At 39.2% G+C, this 12231-nt stretch overlaps 1 long non-coding RNA gene across 1 annotated transcript in view; it reads right to left on the bottom strand.

Moving 5' to 3' along the window:
- The window catches only part of LOC145547236 (uncharacterized), a 190926-nt gene extending 179119 nt beyond the window's left edge, over nt 1-11807 (bottom strand). Inside the window, exon 1 of the long non-coding RNA XR_014083676.1 lies at nt 11622-11807. This is a non-coding gene — a long non-coding RNA (uncharacterized LOC145547236). The remainder of the gene's footprint in view (nt 1-11621) is intronic.
- Nucleotides 11808-12231: the final 424 nt, after the last annotated feature.

Below are 12231 nucleotides of genomic sequence, written 5' to 3'. Positions count from 1 at the left end.
ACCAAAAAGCCACAGGTTTAAAATTGTTTTGTTGAGGTTATTATTTTTTTCCAAATTGAGTCAAAACTTCACAGCTGAGAGGAGGGGATTAGAATGGCTAGCACATTGAAGAAACTCTCAAAATGCTTTCAATACTGTGACTTCCTATCATACTTGTCATCTAAACACCACATTCTAAAGCATAACCATATATTATGCTGTATTTATCTGATTGTCTCATGTACAAACACACATACACACAAACACCTATTTATTAGGATATTCTAATTAGACTGTAAACTTCTTGAGTAGAGAAACTCTTATACTTACTTCATAAGGCCAGTTTCTAGCTTAGAATAAAGCAGATAATAGATAGTCTAAAAATGTTTGTTACATTGAATTAGGATTAGTAAAATATCTGATGAAATTTATCAAAAGTATCTTTCAAAGGGAACTGACTTTCAGAAAAGTAAAATACAATACACGGTGGCAGCTTGAATTTAATCTTGATTATTTAGATGATGCCTTAGATACTTATTTTCATTATGGTATGTGCTTCAGATTTTAATTTTTATCAATGTGAGGAAAAATGCAGAAATAGTAACAGAAATGTCTTTAATCAAAACATTATAGACAATCCAGTTTGGATGGTCTGTTGTGTTTTAAAATCTACATTCATTGTGTAGCTCACACAATTCATGGGCATTAAATGATTGAAAAGCATGTATGTTAGTCACTCAGTTGTGTCCAACTCTTTCCGACCCCATGGACTGTAGCCTACCAGGCACTTCTGTCCATGGGGCTTTCACAATTCATGAACATAAAATGATTGAAGCAAGAAGCAAAAGCTGCTATATGCAAAACAAAGATTTTAGCTGCATTCCACAAGAGCTGTGATGGCAACCATTTATTGTCAGCTTTGGTCCAACCTAGGAGAGTCTCTCCCCTCACCACATCCTCCCCAACTCCACCCCAGGCAGGCAGAATGTTGACCAGAAGGAACTCAAGGACAGCCACCAGGGAGCTCAGAGAGAGATCTTTAGGATCTTGAAACCCAAAAAGAAGTCACTAGCAGAATGCTAAGTGCTGGAGGTCAGGAGATAACAGGAAGAAAGAATAGGAAAGAAAGAACTGCATCCCTTCAACAGGTTAGTAAGCGGTATATTTACACTGTGAAACTTCAAGCTATTCCAAATCTAGAGAGCAGTCATTTGTTTGCAGTTAGAAATGAGGGTCCTGATACAGGGAAAGGAGCAGCCCCATGAAATAAGACACTGAAGACAATCCTTAAGGTCACCTAAAACAAAGACACAAATTTGAACCTTAAAAGAGATAAAAGTATAATTGCAACAGTATCATTTGTACATCATACATATAAAGTGAAGTGGGGGTAGAATAAACTGAGCAAATACTTGTTTCAGATCCTGGCATTTTCTGTATATTTGATCCTGGGAACAGGAAACTAACCACTCTGAGTCTCAGTAGCACTTACTTTACACGTTGTGAAAATGGCCACACCAAGCAACTCGCAGGATCTTTGTTCCCCGACCAGGGATTGAACCCAGGCCCTCAGCAACAAAAGTGGGTAGTCCTAACCACTGGGCCACCAGGGAATTCCTGAGATTATTTTAAAAGTCCATGCTCTGGCAGTACAAGTAGCATCTATTTTTACTATTTCTTTCTTTTGTTGTTCTATTTATTCTTCTTTAAAAAAAAAATGAATAGGATACTGTCATGATTCTCACTCTGTAGAGTCATTTCAATTATTTTCAAATAATGCTATGTTTACGTATCCAGAGTTAAAGAAACTCCTTCAGTCAAGGTCATGAATCGAAATGGATAAATAATGTCAGCTCTAGAAAGGAGGCCTTAAAAAGTCAGTGTTTGGTTGGTTTTTTCAGGGGGCAGGGCTCTAAAAACTAGTGACTGGGGCTTTCACTATTTTTTAAACTTGTATGTTGATAATTATGAGTTCAGGAAGCAAGAGATGGTTGTTTGGCAGGGTAGCAAAAGTACTATTCTTTCACCACAATTTTTAGATCTGAGGGCACTGGGCATCAAAAAATCTTTAACATTTACCTACAGAAGGTTCAACACAAAATATGTAGCCACACTATGTACGTAGTACATGCTATTTTGTCCTTAAAAGCAAGGGGAAAATACCATAGTTTTACCAATTTCACATAATCACATGTTAATTATTAAATGAAATCAGGTACTTGTTTTTCTTCAGATGCTACTGAGTGAAGCTAAACCCAGACTCTAAGGAAAACAGTATAATATAAATTACAGCAAAGCATTTAGGATCAGGATTTGACACTTTTAAGTCTCTCCCTGACATACCATCATCTAATACATGAAATTGCTGAATTGTTACTTTCCTTGACCCGGTGCTACTTCAGAAGACATGATTACCAGGAACCCAGTGTCTCTATCACCAAGTATGAGTGATTCACTTTTTAGAAAAAGGAGAGTTGGAGGATCTGGAGTAGAGATGACAATCAGCATGGCTGAACTCCTCTCCCACTTCCACTCTATCCTCACCTGCTTCAACCTCATCCTCTGCCAGGAAGGAGTGATGTTGCTGCAATGAGTCACTGGGTTCAGTGCAGCAGCAACCCTAAATTCCAGGAAGAGGCTTTGTCCTCTTGATTCATTTGAGCCAATATGTCTATCAAAAACAAAACCAAAAAATAAATTAACATAAGTTCCAAGAATTAAGACTAGACCACAGCTATAGTAAAGAAGAGTTCTGTTTTCCACTGTGTGTGCATGGACGTGTTTCTTATTGGTGATTTCACTGCTCTATCTCTGAGTACTATTCATTCAGACTAGCACACGGCGTTCTACTCTGAGTTCAAATTTGTTTATACACAAAACACATATGTTCAGATTTATTTGTGATGTACTTCGATGAGCTTTATCAAAATGATCAGTTAAGTGCCAGTGGTGTGATCACTTACTGCCTAGTTACTTATAATTTCAGCTATCCAAGGCAGAACTACCCTTTATGTTCCTCAAAATAGAGTTGGCTACATTTTTTTAATGTACCTATTTACAAAAACAAAGAGTATTTTTTTTTTACCATACCAAGTGTGATTTATTAGAGAAAATAACCCTTGGTTTCAGAATTTCTCAAATCTAGCAAAAATATCCATGAAACCCTCCTAACAACTGGATTAAGAGCAAAAGTGAAAAGTGAAAGTGAAGTTGCTCAGTCGTGTCCGACTCCTTGCGACCCCATGGACTGTAGCCTACCATGCTCCTCCATTCATGGGATTTTCCAGGCAAGAGTACTGGAGTGGGTTGCCATTGCCTTCTCCAGAGGATCTTCCTGACCAAGGGATTGAACCCATGTCTCCCACATTGTAGGCAGACACTTTACCATCTGAGCCACCCGATAAGTCAAAATTTCATGCAAAAACAGAACTAAAATAACTTATGTCCACACTTTCCACAGGTTTCTTGCAGAATTTTGAACCAAGATTTTCCCTGAAAATTATTCACTTGAGAAAGTTTAAACAATTGTGTGGACACAACAATTGACAGAATGTTTTCTTCAAAATAAGTGATTGCCACCTGTAGCTCAGTGCCATTCACATGGAAAGGCTTCAATAAATGCCCATTGATGGACGTGTATGTTTCATGTACACACTTCATTAGCATTACTGACCCACATTCTTTGTACTATGATGCTTTAGTTAAATATCAAGTGTCAGTGTTTATAATTGTGGTTTAAGTTTCAGTCAGTCAGCAAGTCAACAAACATGTATTAAGTTCCTGCTATTCATTCATTTATTTATTCATTCATTCATTCAACAGATTGTACTCAATGCTGACAATATGCCACATATGGGGCCTTATCTTGGGATATTCAGCAGTGAATCCAATTAATAATTTCCTTTTCTTCCAGACAGTTGCAGACCACTGACTAGAGAGGGAAAATAAACAAGGAAGCGGATAAATATGTAGGTAAATAAGACTGGTGCTAAGTGCTTAAAATGGGGTAATGGGATAGACAGAGTTTGACTTAAAGGAGAGAGAAGACTTATTTAGAAAACAAAAGAAAGACTTGCTACTGAAATAAATGTAGCCATTCAAATACCCAAAGAAAGAAATGTCCAGACAAAGAGAAGAGTTAAAGCACAGAAATGGGAGTGAATTTAGTCATTTTGAGGAACAAAAACTGATGTGATTGAAACAAGAAGAATAAATATTTTGATTTTATCTTAATTGTAATGAGAAGACATTTGGGCAGTTTTTAAAACCAGATGTATTGAAGAATAATTAATTCAAACAATTTGTGTGAAAAAATTTGCTCATTTTAAGGATGTAGTTCAATAAATTTGTCAAAAGTGTATAATCATATAACCATCACCCTACCAACATCATTAAGATATAGAAGATTTCCATCACTCCATAAAGTTACCTTGTAGTCAATCCCATCCCCCACCACAAGCCACTGGGAATCATCATAACTTTGTCATATAAATGAAATCACACAGTATACAGTGTGTAGTCTTTTGTTTCTGACATCTTCCACTTAGCACAATGCTTTTGAGATCCATTCACAATGTTGTATGTTGATTTGAAATCCCAAATATCTGAGAAGCAATGTTGACTCAACAGTTAGATATACAAGTCTGGACTCAGGGAAAAGATCAGATCTAGTGTCTCAAAATCTAGATGATATTTAAAAGCATGAGATTAGATGATATCACCAAATAGGAGAATGAGGGAGTGACACCTGGGGTCCTGCAATGTTGAAAATTGGCAAGGAAGCCAATAAATCATAAAGAGAGATCTAGTGAAACAGGAAGAAAATAGGTGTTTATCCCAGAAGCCAAACAAAGGTATTTCAAGAAGAGAATGGTCAACTGTGTCAAATGTCAGGTAAGATGAGGTCTTATTATGGATTTGAAATTGTTGATTACCTTGATAAGAGCTCTTTTAATGGCTCTGTGCCAAACATTGAAAATGCTTGGTATGACACAGTGAACAAAGCAGAAGTGATGTTCTCTCTTAGAATTTACTGACTAATATGTGTGCCTTCAGTTTGGTTCTTTTATACAGCTAGCTATTAATATATAGCTAGCTATTTAACAGAAGAGTTTAGAACCTAGAAGAAAATTGGAATTCTTTGATTCTTATTCTTCGTTCTCTCAACAAAATTTTTGATACAACTACACAAAAGAAGAATAAAACATTATAATGTTAATGCTAACCATGAGGGAAGGATATCATTTATCTTATATAAAGGAAGAGATTTACTCCTTTGTAAATTAATAATTCAGAAAATGTTTGAAGACACAACAATTAGCTGCAGTAATTTGCATTTTCTGTGCTTTCATTAGTTTCCTAAGTCCTTTTCTGCTGTTTCCGTAATGAAAATGCCATCTTTCAAAGGTGAATTACATTTTTTTTTGGATTTGCTTGGTAATGAACTTTCTTTAATTAGCGATTGACTAATTTCACAGATTTCAAAGTAAACATAGCTGCTGCAGTTGAAAGACTAGCAAACTCATATAATATTAAGCTTGCTTCTTTAACTTGGTGCACAAATTGTTTCTCAACTACTGTTGCAGAAATCAAGAAATCAAGAAACCAAACACCACACTCGGAGAGTTGGAGAACTCAGGTTTATTATGCTGGCAGGCCCAGAGGAGTTAACACACCAAGTTCTGAGTCCCGAACAAAGGGGTTACAGAGTTTTTATACACGGACAGACATAATTAAGCGGGTTTGCGTTTGCAGGGGCTGGGCAAATGCCAAAAGCACCCTTGCATTTGCACCCTTGTGAGTGCAAACCCGCTCTCAGGGTGAGTGAGATAAGCTGCAGTTCCTCGTTAAGTCCCCACTTTCTGAGACTCTGTGACCTATGTGATCCAGACTTTGCAAGGAGCCAGCTGAGTTACAGAGGCAGAAAGAGCAGGAGGTTATGTAAAATTTAATTTTTCCTCTTCATTCCCCCCTCTTGATGCTTCTATCACTCATTGTAGAAAGCATCATCTCATGTTTCGGTAGGACATTCAGAGCTCCCCATCGTTTAGGGGGCTATATTGAGCTATTAGCATTTGTAACTTTATGGATTCAATCTGAGAGGTTATGAACTGGGTAATTGCATTGAGGATACAAAGGCCAAACAAGAGTGCCACGAAGACCACGGAGAGACGACCTGTTAAAGGGAGAAACCACGATGCCCAGCTCTGGATATTGTTCCAATTATCCCAGGAATTAGCTAGTTTTTCTCTCCTTTTTATGATTTGTTCCCCTACCTGTTGGGCCATGTCCCTGATTATTTCTGATTGGTTTACATAAAAGCAGAATTCTTCATTCAAGAAGAGACAGAGTCCTCTCTTTTCAGCTGTCAGTAGGTCTAGCCCTCTTCTGTTCTGTAAAACCACCTCAGCTAGGGAATATAGTTGGTCCTGTAATGCCACTAAAGATTTGGCTACTCTCTCAATGTCGTCTGTGAAGTCCTTGGAAGGATAGAAGTATGGTAGAAGGTGGTTGACGAAGCAATTCCTCCTATTCCCATAACTATCTCAGCCATAATTCCCAGACCAGCTAGTAGAGGTATAAAACTAGATGACTCTTTTTGACTGCGTATGTGTTGTCAAAGGTAGTGAGAGTCTGACTATTAGGGACAATATTCATCCAGGGGCTGAGGAAAGCTAAGGTGCAGATACCCATCCAGTTGACTGGTAGACAAAAGTAAGCATCTGTCCCTCAAACAAAGAAAAGGCCTTGGTGGGGGCGGCACCATATTGTGTTTGTGGGAGGATGAGTGGGCCACTCACCTTTTAAAGTTTGATTACATTCGTCCCTGGATAAATTGCCTAAGGTTCAGTTCCTCCATCATTTGTAAAGCATTCTGGAGCCTTTTGAGTTAACTCAATTATCCTTAAGACTTGCCCTTGTAAAGTGAATCTATAGGAGTTCCCATGGCTGTTGCATTATTTAACGGTACTGGTGTAGCTAGAGTAGCGTGGAGCTCCTAAGCATAAGCAAAACCAGCAATCCCTGGCCAGCTAGGGGTTGGTGTCATTAACAAGGCTATGAGTTGCATTGAGAACCTGGTACAGATGAGGGTCTAAGTGGGAGTTAACTCTATAACCTGGGTCATACTGTCAACAGGCAGAGCCTGATTTTTTAGGGCAAAGTTGGTCCATGATTTCATTTGTCTGCATTATTGTCCCTGTCAGGTAGGTTTTTCCATTTATTTGGCAGACAGACACCTGTTTTAGGTTGTAACATCTGCATGGCATTTGGGGTAGACGGAGGCACAGGGGCATGATGGCAATGCAATGGTGTCAGGATACAGCCTGGGGTTTGGATCCTCTGGTGGGGAAAAGGTAGCAGCAGCAGGGGGCATAACTGGAAAACATTTTTGGCACCCAGGCCCCTGGATATACATCGCATGGTTATGAAGGCAGTAGGTGATTGGCCTATAGGATTGGCTATCTATACATTGTTCTAGCTGATGGTTAAGTAAGCAATTTTTCAAGGGTTGACTGTAATGTTGACAGGTGCTTGATGGATAAGGAACAGCACCATCTGTTACAGCAAGGGCACCAAAAGGCTGCAGAGTAGCCTGCACATAGCAGATAACTGAACACTAGCAAAAGGTTTTCTCCCCATCTTTGGGTTGTCACGGCTATAGCAACTGAGCCTATCGTGAAGGGGGGGTCAGCTATACTGGGAGCGATTTAGTTAGTAGGGAGAGTTGATCATAAGAGACATCTAATAAGAATGAGGCTTCCCACTACAGTGAGATAACAGACAGCTACCCACAGCTTCTGATCCAAATCCCAGTCCTGGGGTGTGACTGAAGCTAGTTCTGTAGCAAAGAGCATAGCAATAATGCCAATCAGGGGTAGAGGCCAGAGTTGACAATGAAAATCCATTGATATTTTGATAGCCAGATCCTCAAGCTTCCGTCGTGTGTTGACCAGTTAGCTGCTGGAGCACAGCTGGAGCAAGGCTGAAGAATTCTCAAGTTTCTGCCGTGCATTGACTAATCAGCTCCCGGAGTGACTACGGCAGGACTCAGCATCCTTCGTGGGTGAGGGCCATTGTTTTTGGAACCAGACCTTGAGGGTATTTTGGGGGTCCCAAACTGCTTTCCAGGTGTCCTCATTACAGGAAGCCACTGCCTTCTTGACTCTGGTGTGGTGGATCCAAGGGATGACGCCTGTAACTTTAACAGCAGTAGGGGTTGCCAGGACGACCATGTGAGGACCTGTCCCAACTGGCTGAAATGGTTCTTTTTTCCAATCTTTAACCCATACCTCATTTCCTGGCCGATAGGGATGAACACAATTGCCCAAAGGAATGGGTGTCCTTTCTAAGGTTTCTCAGACTATATGGCAAAAGACTTCCAGGACCTGGAGGTGTCAGGACATCTCTAGGTCAGCTAGTTGCTGGTGGTCTCCCTTGAGCTTTTTTATCACTGGGGTAGTCTCCCATATAAGATCTCAAAGGGAAAATAGCCTGAGGACCTCAGGGTGCATTTACAGAAGGAGATGAGAGTCCACAGAATGCAAAGGCAGCTTGTTCTAGCATTGTCTGGGTGTTGGCTGAGGGATATTCTTGCTGTACTACTACTTGGAGAAACAAACTTAACAAGAGTTAAAGATATGTGGCCCAAAGATTAATAGACGTAGGAAAGCTGCTGAGGGGCTAGCCAGGAGAACCAGGTCCAGACATTGATTCGTGACATTAGTGTTTCTCTAGGTATGAGAAGATGCAAGAATTTGGATTCATAAAAATCTTTACCTGAAAACATCTGACTATCTGAAGGCCTGCTTTTTTCTATTTTTCCAGAGCACAGAGTGCCTTATTTTTGTCTCCATCCTGAACTCCTTTCAAGGGGGTGTTGAAGGTCAGCATCTTGTAGTGGTCATGATTTAATCTTTGTAGAGGCAGCTGGCAAGGGCCAACTTTCAGTCAGCAGGACCCCTTCCTAGCCACATATCTGACCATGTTTTGGGGGCATTTCATGGTCATTGTGTCCCACAGTGCTGGGAAGGCTCATTCCCAGGTCTAATAAAGATTCCATTGACAAGCCACTCAATGTGTTGTCACTAGACCAGGGCTTGTAAGAAGCAAAAGTCTCTGGACCATACCTGTCTTACTAGCCTCTTGGTCCAGGAAAATATTTCCTCTTGTTGCTTATTTCCATATCTAGAGGTACATTATTACAATTATTGATCTAATATGGAACTGCATATCAGCATTTTATCACAGGCTCAGTCACACATTTGGTAATGTAAGAAATAATCTTCTGAAACAAGCTACGTAGAAAATAATATAGCTAGCAGTTATTAGTAAGGTCGCAAGCAAGAATTTAAGTCAAGAACGTTCACTGGGTATAGCCCAGTATACCCCAGGTCATCTGATTCAGTTAAACGATTATAACCAAGTGTTCATCTCCTGGTTGTACATCATGAAGCATCTGACCTTTATCCAAAGATTGGTTACTGAGATAAGCTTTAGAAACAATCTTACAGTGTCCTTTTTAATAACTTAATTAAACCTTTTAGCAATATAACATAACAAGGAATTATCTCAGAAGTGAGTCTTAGTAAACACAGACCTTAATTAACAAAACTAGAACTTAATATTCAGTGAAACATAATTTTTTTTTTCTTTTTGGAGAACTCATTGTGAGGGCATTAACACTGTAGCCAGGGAAGGCTTCAACCCATCAAGTAAAAATGAGGTCTGTCAGGGAGCTGGAAAAAGCCAAGTGGCCATCTTGGATTTCCCATAGCCCTGGCTCTTTGATTTTCAGCTGTTGTTTATCCATTTTTAATTTCCTAATTTAGGAGCAGACTATTGCCATGTTTTCAGGACATCGGGATAGCAACAGTCTAACCGTGAGGGGTTATTTTGTTGTTGTTGAAGCAGAATGAGTTTTGTCTACATGTACCATAATCTCAAATAATGTTTATTTACTTTACCAAAGTAACAAAAAGATTTTAAAAACAAGTGTAAATCACTTAAAGGCAAAGAAATTCATAATCTGTTATCGAAAGCTGTATTCTAAGAAAACTTTGTTCTCTAAACAGGGAAAAGACCAAATTCCAGTCTGGTACCAGCTTACTGTTAATAACAAAATTTGCTTATCTGCTTAATCTTAGAAAATATTTTCCATAAATTTTGAAGAACTAGCAATATTCTTCTAAAAGCATGAGAGTAAAACCATAGAAGGCATGTTTAAAATCTGATTATATTGCAATTGACAAAGAAACCTGGTCATAATATTTTAATACAATAACTAGAATTATAATTGACCATATTTTATCAGAGCATATCAAATTTATATGAATTTTACATAATTCTAGGATATCTATATTAGTAACATCAACCATACAGTATATCCTGAAAAGATTTATCACCCCTTCAACAGTACTTCTCATGTATTTTAACATGTCCAGTGAACCCAGGTAACTTAATAGCTCTTTGGGATGCCTCAGGGGCACTCTGAAGCATCCCAAAGTTAGCTAGAAGTCAAGTTATTTAGGAAATTTTGTCAATAAATGTCAAAGGGTTTATAACACTCAGTCAGGTAGGATCATATAAGTTACTGTGAAATAATAGTTATTCACTTAGCCAAAGTTAACAAAAGATTTCAAAGGTAAATATAGAACAGATCAATTAAGAGGTAAAGAAACTTAAGTCTATTATTAAAAGCAGTTCAGCATCTGAAAAAAGTATGTCCTCTTAACAGAGAGAAAGGCCAAATTCAAGTTTTTGCACCAGCTTACTTTAAACTCATTTAGGTAAACTTAATTAAGTTTATTTTAAATGTAGCCAGTCCTAACCATGCACTAAAGTTTTTTTCAGGGTCCACTTTCCACAAAATTTCTAATCACTTTCTGTAACAGCCACCTGTAATTCAGACCTACTTTCTTTTTCCTTTATAAAATGTAATTTTATTTTTTATATCTTCTTTATTAAAAACATACATCCTACTTCCTTACTAGATTAGCAAACAAACATTAGTACTAGATATTTAATACTGAATATTTCCCAGTTTACATGAATCTGAAATTTATTTAGGTTAATTTTTCTTGTATATAGACTTGTTTGATTTGTAAGCGTTTACTTTTTTAGGCCAATTAAATTAGAATTAATTTACAACTTCAACAATATTATCAGAAAAAAACAAAAGACATACACTGAAACATACATAAATCCAGACAGACAGACAGACAGAGATCACAGAGTTTTCTGTTTGAGATTTAAAATATTTCTTTGAATGCTTTTCTTTTCTTTGCAAATTCTAATTTGCCCAAGGCTGAGGTCTCAGGCCAAGTTGGCTGTGTATTTCAAGGATATGGAAAGGGTTAACTTCAAGCTTTTCCCTAGGCAGGCCTTTTAACAAGCTAGTTGTTTTTAATTGTATATGCAAAAAAGAAGTGATTTTGCAGCTTCCAAAAAAAGTTTTTTCTCACTCTGTTCAATCAGTAATCATGCACTCACAATCATTCAGAGGCTATCACAATGCCTCCCTTCTCCCGAGTCCCCAGGTTTCCTTGACTGCTGCTCTCTTCCTGGGAGCCCAAGGAGGTGATCAGTCTCCTCTTCTACCCTTTGGGGTAGGTCCTGACTGGGGACCAGCCCCAGGGCCTTACCATATCCTGTGGCCGTTTCTGGTGAATTGGTCCGTCCCTCCGATTAGTCCAGTACGGGCTCGGCCATCCCGTCCGGAGAGTCGGAACACCGGTCCGAGAGAGAACCCGGAATACCCCGGAACACCGTAGGTGGCACGCCTCCTCGCTCGACTCCGGGTTCCTTCACTCTAGCCCTGCTGAGCCACCAGTCTGGCAGCTCAAGGGGCTGGCGTGGTTGGAATCTCGCTGGGGCCTCCAGAAATGTTGCAGAAACCAGTAATCAAGAAACCACACACCACACTCGGAGAGTTGGAGAACTCAGGTTTATTATGCCAGCAGGCCCAGAGGAGTTAACACTCCAAGCTCTGAGCCCCAGACAAAGGGGTTACAGAATTTTTATACAGGGACAGGCATGATCAAGCAGGTCTGCAGGTTTGCAGGGGCTGGGCAGTTGCAAAGAGCAGGACAAGGGTGAGTGAGATTAGCTCCAGTTCCTAGTATGTTAAGTCCCCACTTTCTGAGACTATGTGACCTACATGATCCAGACTTTGCAAGGAGCAAGCTCAGTTACAGAGGCAGAAGGAGCAGGAGATTATGTAAAATTTTAACTTTTCCTCGCCACTGCAAATGT

This window comes from Giraffa tippelskirchi, chromosome 4 (genome assembly GCF_054371585.1).
Source record: "Giraffa tippelskirchi isolate mGirTip1 chromosome 4, T2T-mGirTip1v1.2.pri, whole genome shotgun sequence".
Classification (NCBI taxonomy): Eukaryota; Metazoa; Chordata; class Mammalia; order Artiodactyla; family Giraffidae; genus Giraffa; species Giraffa tippelskirchi.
The sequence above is the reverse complement of the archived record's forward strand: the minus strand, read 5'-3'. Positions and strand labels throughout refer to the sequence as shown.